The sequence below is a fragment of the Manis pentadactyla genome, chromosome 14 (genome assembly GCF_030020395.1).
Source record: "Manis pentadactyla isolate mManPen7 chromosome 14, mManPen7.hap1, whole genome shotgun sequence".
NCBI lineage: Eukaryota > Metazoa > Chordata > Mammalia > Pholidota > Manidae > Manis > Manis pentadactyla.
In genome coordinates this window covers 62,552,786-62,566,632 of record NC_080032.1, presented here as the reverse complement: position 1 = coordinate 62,566,632, position 13,847 = coordinate 62,552,786, and the positions used below count along the sequence as shown (strand labels likewise).

The 13,847-nt window shown below is 46.0% G+C and overlaps 1 pseudogene; it reads left to right on the top strand.

The window, feature by feature from the left end:
• The first annotated feature begins 411 nt into the window (after window positions 1-411).
• On the top strand, window positions 412-1,532 carry LOC130680541 (nicotinamide phosphoribosyltransferase-like; annotated as a pseudogene).
• The last annotated feature ends 12,315 nt before the right edge of the window (window positions 1,533-13,847 follow it).

Here is a 13,847-nt window from a genome sequence, read left to right as displayed (position 1 = left end):
GTGAAATTTCTTCAAGATAGATTACATGAAAGGCCACAAAACAAGTCTTAAAATTTAAAACAATGGAACTCATTGAACAATGAAATAGAAAAAAGAAAAACTGTGCATACATCTTGGAGCTGAAGAACACTGGGGCTGCACTGAAGAATTCAACAGAGAGCTTCAACGACAAAGTTGACCAAGAAGTAAACTAGAAGATAGTGAATTTGAAATTATCTGGTCATAGGAGCAAAAAGAAAAAGGAATAAAAAAGTGTGAGGAAAGCCTACAAGACTTAGGTGAAATCAACAAAAGAAACAATATATGCATTATGGGAAACATAGAAGACAGGAAAGAGAAAGGGATATAAAGTAAATTTAAAGCAATAGTAGCTAAGCCTCCCAAACAAGGAGAATTCAGAAATGGACATCCAGACACATGAGGCCCAACTGACCCGGATAAGGTGAAGCCATAAAGGGCCACACTGACACACATGAAATTTAATTGTAAAGAGTCAAAGACAGTAAATACTGTGAGCCACTGCCACTGTCGCCCGCGGCAGAGCTGCAGGGCCTGCCCTCCCCTGCACCTCCCGTCCCTTCCTCCCTCCTCTCCTGCTCTCACTCCTCTGGAGCCAGGACTCCAGCAAGGAGTGTGCTGACGCCCCTTTGTGTCCTTTGCTTCCACTCTGGGCGGCCCACGATGCTCAGCTCCCCCGGCTCCAGCCCGAGATGAATGCTGAGGCAAAGGCCCAGTTCAGCATCCTCCTGGCTACCAACTACTACAGTGGTGCTCACCATAAACAATACCCATCCAGCACAAGCAACGTTTATTCCTACTGTGAATGCCGTGAAAAGAAGACAGAAAACTCCACCATGAGGAAGGTGTAATTCAAGGAAACAGTGTTTTATGGGCTGCAGTACATTCTTAGTAAGTACTTTAAAGGCAACATAGTGACCAAAGAGAAATAGGATGCCAAGAGGGTGTGGAGAGCATTTCCAAGATAATTAATGTCTTAAATGAAAAGGGATGCAACTACATTCTTGAGAAATGTGATGGGCATATTACAATAGAAATAAAAGCTGTTCCCAAGGGCTCTGTTATTCCCCAAGGAAATGCTCTTTGTAGTGGAAAACACAGATCCAGAGTGTTACTGGCCTCCGAATTGGACTGAGACTCTTCTTGTTCAGTCCTGGTATCCAGTCACAGGGGCCACACATTCCAGAGAGCAGAAGAAAATTTTGGCCAAATATTTGTTGTTAGACACATCTGGTAACCTAGATGGTCTAGAATACAAGTTACATGGTTTTGGCTACAGAGGACTTTCTTCTCAAGAGGCTGTGGTCAGAGAAGAGCCTGCTCACTTGGTTAACCTCAAAGTCACAGACACAGTGGCAGGAAATGCTGTGATTAAAAAATACTTTGGAATGAAAAGTCCTTTCTCAGGTTATTCTGTTCCAGCAACAGAACACAGTACCATAGCAGCTTGGGGGAAAGACCAGGAAAAAGATATTTTGAACATGTACAGTGGCACCACTAATAATCAGACCTGATTCCGGAAATCCTCTTGACCTCTGTGTGGGTAAAATTATAATATTTCCATAATATCTCACCAGCTTTGCTGTATTTGCATATCCTCAGTGGTGGAGAGAAGTTCATCTCCGTATCAATGGGTAATTACTTGGCAATCAAGGGCTTATCTGAACCTGAAAGTTTAGGGAGAGGTCCTTGCTTGCTTGCTTGCTTGCTTTTGCCAGAGCAGGAGAGATGGCCCTGGACTGCAGTTTGTAAGCAATAAATGGATTTTAAACTTTATTTCTTCCTTTAACTGATTTCAGTTTTAGAGGTATTTTGTCTCAGGATTTCATCTCCCTGGACTTACATCTGGTGGTAATTAATAGCCACTGGTGGGTGCCTGAAGAGGCCACCCAAACCTCCTCAGGTCACTGCCTATAATGCTTCTGCAGGATAAGCCTCCAGAGGCCACAGTGTCCCAAAGGAGACCACAGAGCCCAAGACTGTCCAATAGGAAGAGACCACAGCCCACGACTATCCCACAGGAAGGAAACAGAGCCCATGACCATCCCACAGGAGGAGCCCACGGAGGCCATGACCATCCATCCCACAGGAGCGCATGGAGCCCACAACCGTCACACAGGAAGAGATGGGACCGGAGCCCACGGAGCCCATGATAGTCCCTCACAGACAGACAACAGTGCCCGAGGTTGTCCCACAGACCCAGACACCCTACAGCCTTTTCTTGTTCCCATTCCTTGTCCCAGCTCTCTTCATGTTACCATTGCTGCTCTTGTCCATCTGGTGCTGCAAGAAGGTGAGGAAGCCCCACCCACACAGCCCTGTGCCCAAGTTCTCCAGCACCCGTCAGGCACCCGGACACCTGCCTGCCCCGGGATCCTGCTCTAAGGTCACCTGGCCAAATGCTTAGGTACAGGTGCTGCCCTCCCATCCCTGGGCCCACAAAGCCTGGATGCTGAGGAGCTCTGTCCCTCAGGCTTGCCTTAGGGACGTGGCCTGTGAGATGCCCTGGCCACTGAGGAGAAGTGACCCAGGCTCTGAGACGGGGCTGCCTCCCAGGGGCCAGTGTTCTGAGGGACTCAGGTGGACAAAGTCTGGGGAGAGACCTCTACTGTGGAGGGAAAGAGAGACCCCAAAGGGGCAAAAATGGCCCCAAAGTACAGTCAGGTGCCCCAGGATTCCTCTCCTCTGAGGCAGCTGTGCCTGTAAAACCAATGTGGTCTCTGCCCATCACTAGAGCCTTGTCATTGCTCCCCAGTCACTACGCAGGGCCAGGTTGTGCAGGGCCCCGTGCTAGGCACGGGGGACAGAAATGAAGCGGCTGCATTCCTGCCACAGCAGCTCCAGGTCTGGTGTCCTGTCTGGTCTTGGTCTCAGGGTCCTGAGGGTAAAATGTCACCTTCATGGCGTGTGGGAAGGGCCCTGCCTGAGCAGAGCAGTAACAGGCCAGAGGCTGGCCCAGGGGAGGGTGGGCGCTGAGGCTTGGCTAGCTGGGCTCACAGGACACATGCGGGAGAGCTGCAGGAGGAAGGACCCCCAGAGGTGTGAGAGGGCAGCACTAGCAGGAAGCCGGCAGGTCCCAGGTCTCCAAAGTAGGGGTGCTGAGGACAGGAAGCCAGGGAGCTGGGTGAACTTCCCTGAGGGCTGTGCACTGGGGGTGCTTCAGGGTGTGGAGAGCAGAGGGGAGGGAAGAGAAGGAAGGGAAGGGGAGGATCTCGTCTTCATAAGATGTAAAGAATGCTGATGAAAACCACCCTGTGGGACACGTGTGCCAGGACCAGACACCCCAGCCTGAATGTCTCCCAGGGACCGACAGGGGGCTGTGGACTCAGCTCAGGCAGGTGGGGCCAACTGGCCACAGACCCACATGAAGCAAGCACTCAGATGGACACCCAAAGCCCTGTTCTGTCCCTCTGCTGCAGAGCAGGGTCCCCTGTCGTGTGCATGGTTGAGCCAGAGCCCTCCACACCCCTTCCGGTCTGTTTATCTCTTCATCTGTCTGTCTTCCAGAAGCTGCCACCAAAAACAGACAAGGTAGGTCATGTTTAGTTGTGATGGCATCAGAGCCTGATGGCCACACTGGTCTTCAAAAGGAGACCTCCTGCAGCCTGGGGATATTTCACCATCAGTCCACCTATCACTGCCTGGGCAGAGGGCTGGCAGAAGAGGGTGACAGAGGGGCAGATAGAGGGGCAGGGTGGATCCCCCCAGAGGATGTGGAACTCACACAGTGTCACCCAGAGGACACCCTTCTCATGCTCCCATCAGAGCCTGACCAAGGGCCTCTGTCACTGAATTAGCACCTTGGGGGCCTGTTTCAGCAACTGCTATGATTTCTCTGAAACAAAGGGGCTTTTGTCACAACCACATCTTCTTTTCAGGGCAAACTGGACCTGTGGGGTGACTTTGTTCAGACCTGTACCCAGATGCCACTGACATGCCATCTGCCGAGGGACAAGGGAAGTAGGGCACAGGACACTCCCCCTGGGCCAGGGCCTTTGCTCTTTGCCCCTGCCCAATGCCCTGAGGGACTGTTGGTCAGAGGGCCCTGTGCAGGCCAACACAGAAAAGACTAGGAACAACAAATGCTGGCAAGGATGCGGAGAAAGGGGAATCCTCCTACACTGCTGGTGGGAATGTAAACTAGTTCAACCGTTGTGGAAAGCAGTATAGAGGTTCCTCAAAAAAGTAAAAATAGAAATACCATTTGACCCAGGAATTCCACTCCTAGGAATTTACCCTAAGAAAGCAGGAGCCCGGTTTGAAAAAGACAGATGCACCCCTATGTTTATCACAACACTATTTACAATAGCCAAGAAATGGAGGCAACCTAAGTGTCCATCAGTAGATGAAGGATAAAGATGTGGTACATATACACAATGGAAAATTATTCAGCCATAAGAAGAAAACAAATCCTACCATTTACAACAACATGGATGGAGCTAGAGGGTATTATGCTCAGTGAAATAAGCCAGGTGGAGAGAGACAAGTACCAAATGATTTCACTCATATGTAGAGTATAAGAACAAAGAAAAAACTGAAGGAACAAAACAGCAGCAGACTCACAGAACCCAAGAATGGACCAACAGTTTCCAAAGGGAAAGGGACTGCGGAGGATGGGTGAGAAGAGAGGGATAAGCAGGGGGGAAAAAAGAAAGGGGGCATTACGTTTAGCATGTATAATGGGAGGGGGCATGGGGAGGGCTGTGCAACACAGAGAAGACAAGTAGTGATTCTACAGCATCTTACTACGCTGATGGACAGTGACTGTAATGGGTTTGTCAGGGGACGTGGTGATGGGGGGATCTAGTAAAAATAACGTTCCTCATGTAATTATAGATTAATTAAATAGATAGATAGATAGATTGATTGATTGATTGATTGATTTTAAAAAGGTAAAAATACATAATGAGAAAAAGTCTCTTCAGTAAATCGTGTTGGTTATACGGGACAGCTACACGCAAAACATGGACCACTTCCCTAAAGCATATACAAGCAAACTCAACATGAATTAAAGACTTAAATGCAGGACCTGAAACATAAAATTTCCAGAAGAAAACATAGGCAGCAAGCTCTCTGACTCTGGCCTTAGCAATATTTTTTTGATCTCCCTCCTCAGTCAAGGACAACAAAGTCTAAAACAAACACATGGGACCTACATCAAACTAAAATGCTCTGTACAGCGAAGGAAACCGTCAACCACACAGAAGAATAACCTACTGAATGGGAGATGTTCGAACATGACATATTCAATATGGGGTTAACATCCAAAACATATAAAGTACTCATACAACTCACTATCAAAGAGATAATCCAATTACAAAAATGGACAGAGGACCTGAATAGGCATTTTTCCAAAAAAGACATACAGATGCCAACAGACACATGCAAAGATTCTCAGTATCACTAACCATCAGAAAAATGCAAATCAAAACCACAATGAGATCTCAATTCAAATGTTAGAATGGCAAGTTCAAATTAAAGACAAAAAATAACAACTGTTGGCAAGGATGTGGAGAGAAGGAAACCCTCATACACTATTGTTGGGAATGTGAACTGGTGTTATCCACTATGGGAAACAGTACATGGGTTCCTCCAACAATTAAAAATAATATGATACCGCATAATCCAACAATTCTGCTTTAGGAATTTACCCAAGGAAAATGAAAATACTTATCTGAAAAGACCTATGTATCTCTGTGTTCATTGCAGCATTATTTACAATAGCCAAGATACAGACAAAAGCAGCCTAAATGTCCATAGATACATGAATGGATAAAGATGTGTAACAGACACACACACGCGCGCGCGCGCGGCATATTACTCAGCCATAAGAAAGAAAATAAACCCTGCCATGTAGGCCATCAACAATCTAAGTCGCCTTTGGAGCACGTGCCATTGACAGGAGGTGCTGTGAACGGTACTTGCCGTCTGTGGTCTCTTCCCCGGTAAAACACAACTCCAAGTAATCACAAGAGAAACATCAGGTTAAATCCAACTGGAAAAAAATTCTACAAAATTGATGGTAAAGAACCATGAAAATGGAAAAGATCATCCAAAACAAAGAATGTCTCAGAGACTCTAGCAAAGAGTGTCCTAGGGAGACGAGATCACTAAATGTAATGAGGTATCCTGAGTGGGATCTTAGGGGAGAAAGGGCACAACTAGGGAAATCTGAGAAAAAGAATGGATGGTGGATGGTTACAAGGCAGCAACACTGTTTCCTTAATTGTAACAAGGAACTATAATGACGTGGGAGTGGAAGTGGTCTGAGCAACGGTGAAATCCTGCACAACCTTTGCAAATTTTCTATAAACCTGAAACCATCTTAAAAGAAAACTGCATTAACACTTTTCATATTTTAACACATAGTATTTCTAAACTACTAGAAATTACTATTAATTTTGATTGTCACCTAGTTCTACTGTTTTGTTTCTTAAAGATAGTGTTTATGACACAGAGAAGTAAATAACCCAGGAAGATACATAATTTCCAAACAACTATGTTACAGTTTTCATTTTCAGTGGATAATGCATGTGCATATTAACTTATTATGTATTATGTTACTTGGGAGGGTTTTTTAAGTTGTTTCACTGGTATGGCTGTGTAGGGGTCACTCTCAAAAAGTCTTGTCATCATAAATGTATGTGGAGATTCAGACACCAGAAATGGTGTCTATTTCACCTCATGGTTGAACATTCAAAAGACTGTTGTAGAAACAAAAAATAAAATGCCTCAGTGACTGGCTCACACATACTCCAAGAATACTTGTACATTTCAGCAGTAATGGAGCAGAATAAAAATCTCTAACTCAAATATTCAGATTACAGTTATGAGAACAGAAGGTATGACCATTAAGAGATTCAATGTTTTGTCTTGGTATTTTCTGATCAGAAAATGTCTAAAAAGTATTCAAACATCATGTCCCAGGTGATAGTGAGCAAACAGTGACAAAATCAAAGAATTAAAAGTGTCCGACTATACTGCAAGTGATGGAAGATGTTGCTATGTTGTGTGCCAGACATGATACTTAAGAGACCACACAGAATTATTCAAAGCTAAAATGCTGGTATGCTCCCCAATTTACTGCAACTTACATGTTGACAGAATTCCTTTAGCTAATGATGTACGTAAAGATAAAAATTGATCTGTTCCTCTGTGCTTACAATTCAAAAGAATATATAATGCACCTAAGAAATCAGGTTAGATCCAAAATACAACTGAATATAAAAAGCTAATACTTTTCATAAACTTCTGATTGCACAAGAGAAGTAGCCCAGCATGAATATGTCATAGGACAAGGTATGTTCATGTAACAACACTGCCATCACCACAGACGCTGTACTGACTGTACTGAAAGGTAAGAAAACATGGACAGGGTGTACCTGCAGTCATTATTAGTAAATAGTAAAAGGATAATGCTGACAGAAAAACACTCATGGTCACAGTTATTACACACGAGCAACTATGGAGTTTGCACTAAAAGTCAGAAGCCATTACTCCTCTACTGTGTATGTCATCAGGCCCAATTTGTATCTTTTTCGGGTGATCATCTGAAGATGCAAACTATGATTAGCTTAAAAACACTACACAACGGATAAACAGGTTTTGTGAATTGAATCACCAGATGGGATATTTTCAGCTTTGTCCTTGAAAGTACTTTAAGTATACTTACAAACACCCAATGGTCATCAAGATCAAATGCATCAGCCATCGCCCAATGCAAAATATACATTGAACAGATACTAAAAGTGTACATGTATGTAAGCATATGTGAATCAAGAGCACACATTTTAAAATTCAAATAGTGTAAGTTGAAAATAATATGGAATCGAAAACCAAAAAGAATACACAATACCGACATCAGAAGCATCTCAGTGCACAGGGACGGCACCTTTTTAGGCAGTTATCATGATGGGATGATACTGCAAACCAAGTGGAGAGTGTTCATGAGCCCCTCCAACAAAACATGCTGACTTTAGTTAAGAACGCCTAGAAGGCCTCTCTCCCAACCTTGCTTACAACTCAAGTGAGGAGGTAATTTTTATATTGGAGGAATGGAAAGCTTTTAACAGGACACAGGATACTTGGATTTAGAAATAAACGGAAAGTACAGAAGTGACAAATGAAAAACCTCCCACTAAACATATCAATTCTTGATAGAAAGAGGATCATAACCAACAGCAAGGAGACTACAGATACCATCATGTTACCGCTTGGATGGAAACATACAAAATTCAACTAAATGCCATCAGATTTGCATTTTTAACAGGCAAAAAATGCATGTGCAATGAAGGTATCTCATTGTCAAAGCAGTCGTGATCTTGGTTCTTCACTATTCTGAAGGTTTACATTCTCAGGTATTCCATTCTCAGTGGTTTCCAGCAGTATGCAATGGTTGGTATTTAAGAATAACCACTGAGCTTTGATCATCTCAATCTAACTGAGGATGTTATATTACACTCAAAAAAATTGGGTAGCAACCTGGGTTCATCAGTTTTTAATAATATTAATCACACTGGAATCCAGGAGGAAATGTTCAATGAGCCAGTATTTTTCAGTATTTCATAGTCACCGCATTATTAGAAAGACAAGCATATTTTAAAGACATTACAGATCACTTATCTTCTTTGAAAGCCAAGAAAGTGAAATTATAATGAATTCTGCATTTCAGAAACTTAGAATATTGAAGCTTAAGATAATGTATTTTACTACAACCCCTCTTGGTCCATAGTTTTTCAAACACTTTCACATTATAGCAAATAACAACTATTAAAAATTAATCAAGCCGTGTACAGACTACTCAAATTTGCCTTTCCACTGGGGGTTCTCTATGTCCAGGCCAGGGACACCCACGCCCCCACCTTAAACATCCCTAAGTCCCAAGATCACGTGTGTCCGCTACAGGACTGTCCCCATGTTTCCCTCCCTCTGAAGCTCTGCAGGGATTTCTCCCACAAAACCATCCTCAGTCCCTAATGAACACAGCAGCACCCTGTGAGTCTGACCCACTGAGCCCCTTCCCTACAGAACCTGCCAGAAAACAGAAAAACTTTCACCTGCTGTGAAAGTCTCCTTACCTGAAGATGTAGAAAGTCAGCCACGGGGGATGGCACAGAAGGGAAGGCTCTGGTCTGCAGCTGAAGGTCAAAGGCCTGGAGAAGCGGTGGCCCAGCCTCCTTCTCTACATTCGGGGCACAAAGGAGGTGTGCTCACGGGGACCCTGCCGCACGCTGTGCCGTCCCGGAGCCAAGGCCCTGCAGGCGCCTCCGCACTGGGTCCTTCTGAAATGAACAGAAAGCCCTGAAGGAAGGCGCCAAGCGCTCTACCCGCCTCACAAGGACTGGGTTTTTGCTCCCCGTCCTGGCCACGGGGGAAACCGCAGGACTCCAGACATCACTGGTTGTCCATGGGCGCCCCCTGCCGGCAGTCAAGGTCAGCGCAGGATTATAGGAGGAAAAAACAGAACCACCTCTTCTAAAACATCCTTTCTCCAACTAGCAAAACTTGCAGTCAACACACAAAGTGTGAGTTCTACAAACCCTCAGCAACATCCAGGCAAGAAGTTTTTTAGAATCCAAAACAGTGTATGTAATGAAAATACTGATGCCTAAAAATGATGACAGTGCTCATCAAATGTTATTTCTACTACCACTGCTACTAAAGAAAACAACAAAATTAGCAACATGGGAGATTAGAGTGCATACTCCCATATTCAGTCAGCACCTGTGCCCTGAGTACTCGGCTGCACCAGGGCAAGAAGACCCAACAAGGCCCCTGCCTGCAGGAGCTCCCGGGGGAAGTCACAGGGGAACATGGACAAAAGCCACAAAAACACCACGTGGATGAAAAGAGCAAGTGCTCTGTAGGGAAACAGCAGAGCACCACGTCCCGAGCTCCACTAGGTGGAGCTGAGCAGGCTAAGCTGAGGTGCCATTCTGATTTTAGCAGTGGGACAAGCAGCCCTGCACAAATCCCGGTGAGTTAGCCTGGCAGGAGGCGCAACCTGCAGACACATGGAGACAGAGGCAGTTTTGCCAGAGTGGAGGTGACAAGGAGGGGGCTGGCAGGGGAGCAGGGGCGGGAGGGGTGGGCTGGGGCCTGGTGTGAGACCACAGCATGAGCGACCGACTGCTGCTGCTGTGGGACTTCTCCCCAAACTCAGTGGCTCAACCAACATTTACACTCCCAGTCTCAGTGGACCAGGAATCTGGCAGCTCTCAGCCGGGAGCTTCCGCCAGACTCTCCGGAGCTGGGGCTATAGGCCAAACCCAAGTAGGACCTGGTTCCCTCAGCGCCCGAGCTCATGCAGGGGTGTAAGCAGGGGTGAGTCTGGAAGGGAGGCCTGTGTTCTTGTGTCTGTTCGGCTCCCTCAGTGCTTGGCCACGAGGGCCTCTATATCACAGTTCTTAACATGGAGGCTTGGTCCCATGAGAGGGAAGGACAGAGAACACGGGTCAGGGTGAGCAGGTAGGACAGCACTCACATTTTATAACCAGATCTTTCAAGTGGCAAACAGTCACATGTATTTCAAGGCCCAAAGCTAGAACAAAAGTACACGCCAGCTCCAGTCCAGACACAGAGTAAGCTCATGCCACAGCTCTCACCACTGCAGCTCACGTGCCAAAACATGTAACCCACCAGCCCCACTTCAGAGCCAGGGACCCTCCAAGTCACCTCTCCTGTGACACACGAGGCTCAGAACAGGCACCTACACAACAGGCCCCTGCAGCAGCTCCGGACGCAGACCCAGAGCAGGCTCAGTACATGGCTTCCACGCAGGCTCCAGGGCCAGAACGCCGGCCAACAGCAGCTCAGCAGCAGCCCAGCCCCTGGGGCAGAAGGGGTGCAGGCGCAGCACCAGGGCAGCCCCTTCCCACCCTGTGCACGCAGCCTCCTCCTCTGTGTTCTCATAGGACAGACAGCACAGGCTTACTCCTTTTCGTCTTACAATGTGCACCTCACATGACATTTAACTCTCGGATTCTGGTACACTGTCCCTTTCAGCGGCAGGAAGTACAGGCACAGTGTTGCCCCACCAACAGCACTAGTTAGTTCCAGAGCATCTTCATCAGGGGCAAATCCTGTCCTTATGAATCGGGAACTCCTCGCTCCCCCCACACTGTCCCTGGCAACCACCAATCGTCCTCCTGTCTCCACTGATTTCGCTCTTCTAGATTGTTCGGAAAAGTGGAATCATACAGTATGTGGCCTTTGGTGTCTGGCCATAAAAGCTATGGGGAGAGTAAGTTAAAAATCCTTTCATTTTTAATACAAATTAACAGAGTTCACTAAGAAAGATCCCTGATGGATCAAAGAGGATGGATAGAAAATGAAGCCCCAATATTAAATTAAGATTTCATTAACTTGGAATAAGGACCGCTTTTCTATGTATGAAACGGGAGTCAGAAAACGAAAGGAAAATGTCTGGGTTAGTGAAACACATTTAAAGGCTTTTATTTTCCTGCATATACAATGTTTAAATTTTCCTCGTGTACATATTAAAATTAAAATCAGAAATGTGTCCACTGATTTCTAATGTTATGCTTAGTAAGGCATATTGTTTTTTACCTTTATAGCAGTTAATGTTAATTTAGCGAAATAATGATTTAAATAAGAATAAGAAAAGATACATTCTTTTCTTCCAAGTGGTAAAGATACCTCAAGACAAATGCTGAGCATAAAACCCACAGGGCATAAATCTGCAAAGAAGTAAAAAGCTAACCTTTTCAAACAATATTGCTTCTCTCTCACTTACCAACTTTACATTTCCCTGTATGGCCCCGAAAGATGACTGGTTAGCCAGACAGGTAAGATTCCTCAAGGGAGGAACAACCTAAGACAGGCACAGTTGCAGGGGGGCCATCAGGTGAGAAATTGGGGATCAACAGAGGTGAGGCTTAGAACCTCACCCCCCGTTTTGAGAGAAATCTTCTGCATCCGTGGATGTTTTGTTGCCCTTGTCTAGCTTGGATTAATACTTAGCCTATAGGCACACACCTGATCATCACATTTGCTCTCTTACAGCACTAAACTATGTTTTCTACCTTTATCTTGTATCTACCTACCACTTCAGCATTTTATTAAAAATAGTAACAATAATAAGGGAGAAATGTCAGATTCACATATAAATCAAGTATAAAAATCAAATGAATATTCATATCTGACCTGATTGTTTGTAGTTCATAATGCGTGATCAAAACTGAAAGTTTCTGTGATAACTGCCCTTGTACTGTTCACCATGTAAGAACTTGTTCGTTGTGCTTCAGAAGATTGGAGACTGATGAGAATTAGGCTTGGGGTGGATTAATGAATGTGCATTGAGTCCCCTGTACAGAATTTTATTGTTGTTAACTGTTAACAACCATTTGATCAATAAATATGAGAGATGCCCTTTCAAAAAAAAATTTAAAAAAAGATACATTCCTTCTCCCAAAATCCTACCAGCAAATAACAAATGATATTGATCATTCTAGGCGTTTGCCTTTAAGTGCACTCACGCGTGCGTGCGTGCGTGCGCATGTGTGTGTGCGTGTGTGTGTGTGTGTGTGTGTGTGTGTGTGTGTGTGTGTGTGTGCGCGATGGGGGTGAGGGAATGCGCTCTTCCACCCTGAGGCCCCACAGGTGGCACATGCAGTCAGTCTTGTTCCACTCGCTCCTTCCCCGGGGACACATCCATTTACCCAGCAGTCACGCTGTCAACTCTTGAGCCATTTCCAATGTTTCACTCATATTACAGGACGGGTACATCTGTGTCCATCCACCTCTGTACCTTTCACTCTGGTCACTATGAGGGAACACCAGGAACACAACTTATACACATTTTTTAAGGTGTTGGCTCAGTTTCAAATATCTAGGGTGTTCACTAAGTCTCAACCTTGTTTGGGAAATGGCCCACAGCCACACTGCCGCTGAGACCCGAGGAGGGGAGGTGGCCACGCCAGGAGTGAGGCCATCAGGGCACCTGGAGGGACCTGCGGAGCAGGGAAGAACCTGCCCAGCCCCCTCCTGCAGGACCTCTCAGAGGTACCCTGCTCCATGTCTTGGAAAACACCTCACCCAGGCCCCTTCCCATGACAGAGCCCAGTCATGCCCTGGCCGTGGCCCAGGCCACCCCAGGCCCTTCTGCTCATACCTCAGCTTCTAGGCACAGCAGCCAGGTCCTGCTTCCAGGCCAGTGGAGGGTGCAGGCCAGGCCCCTGCTTGCTCCCCAGCACCCTCCCTTAGGCCCCCTTCTCTCAGGAAGGAACCTGGAAGGGCAGGTCAGTAATTATACATATGACCTTGAATGTGTTCATCCAGGTGATGGCTCTGAGCTGCAATGACAAGGACCCCTTGAGCTTCAGGGAGCAAAAGAGCCCTTTACAAAGCACATCATGTGCTCATGGAACCTGCAGGATGAACAGAGCATCAGCCAGAGGCTCGGCACGGGGCACAACCCCTAAAGAGTCTGCAGCTCTTCCATGGTAAAGATACCTCAAGACAAATGCTGGGCATAGAAGCCACAGGGCATAAATATGCAAAGAAGTAAAAAGCTAACTTTTTCAAACAATAAGGCTTCTCTCTCACTTACCAACTTCACATTTCCCTGTATGGCCCCGGAAGATGACTGGTTAGCCAGAGACGGGTAAGATTCCTCACGGGAGGAACAACCTAAGACAGGCACAGTCGCAGGGGGGCCATCAGGTGAGAAATTGGGGATCAACAGAGGTGAGGCTTAGAACCTCACCCCCCCGTTCTGAGAGAAATCTTCTGCATACGTGGATGTTTTATTGCCCTGGTCTAGCTTGGATTAACACATAGTCTACAGGCACACACCTGATCATCTACAT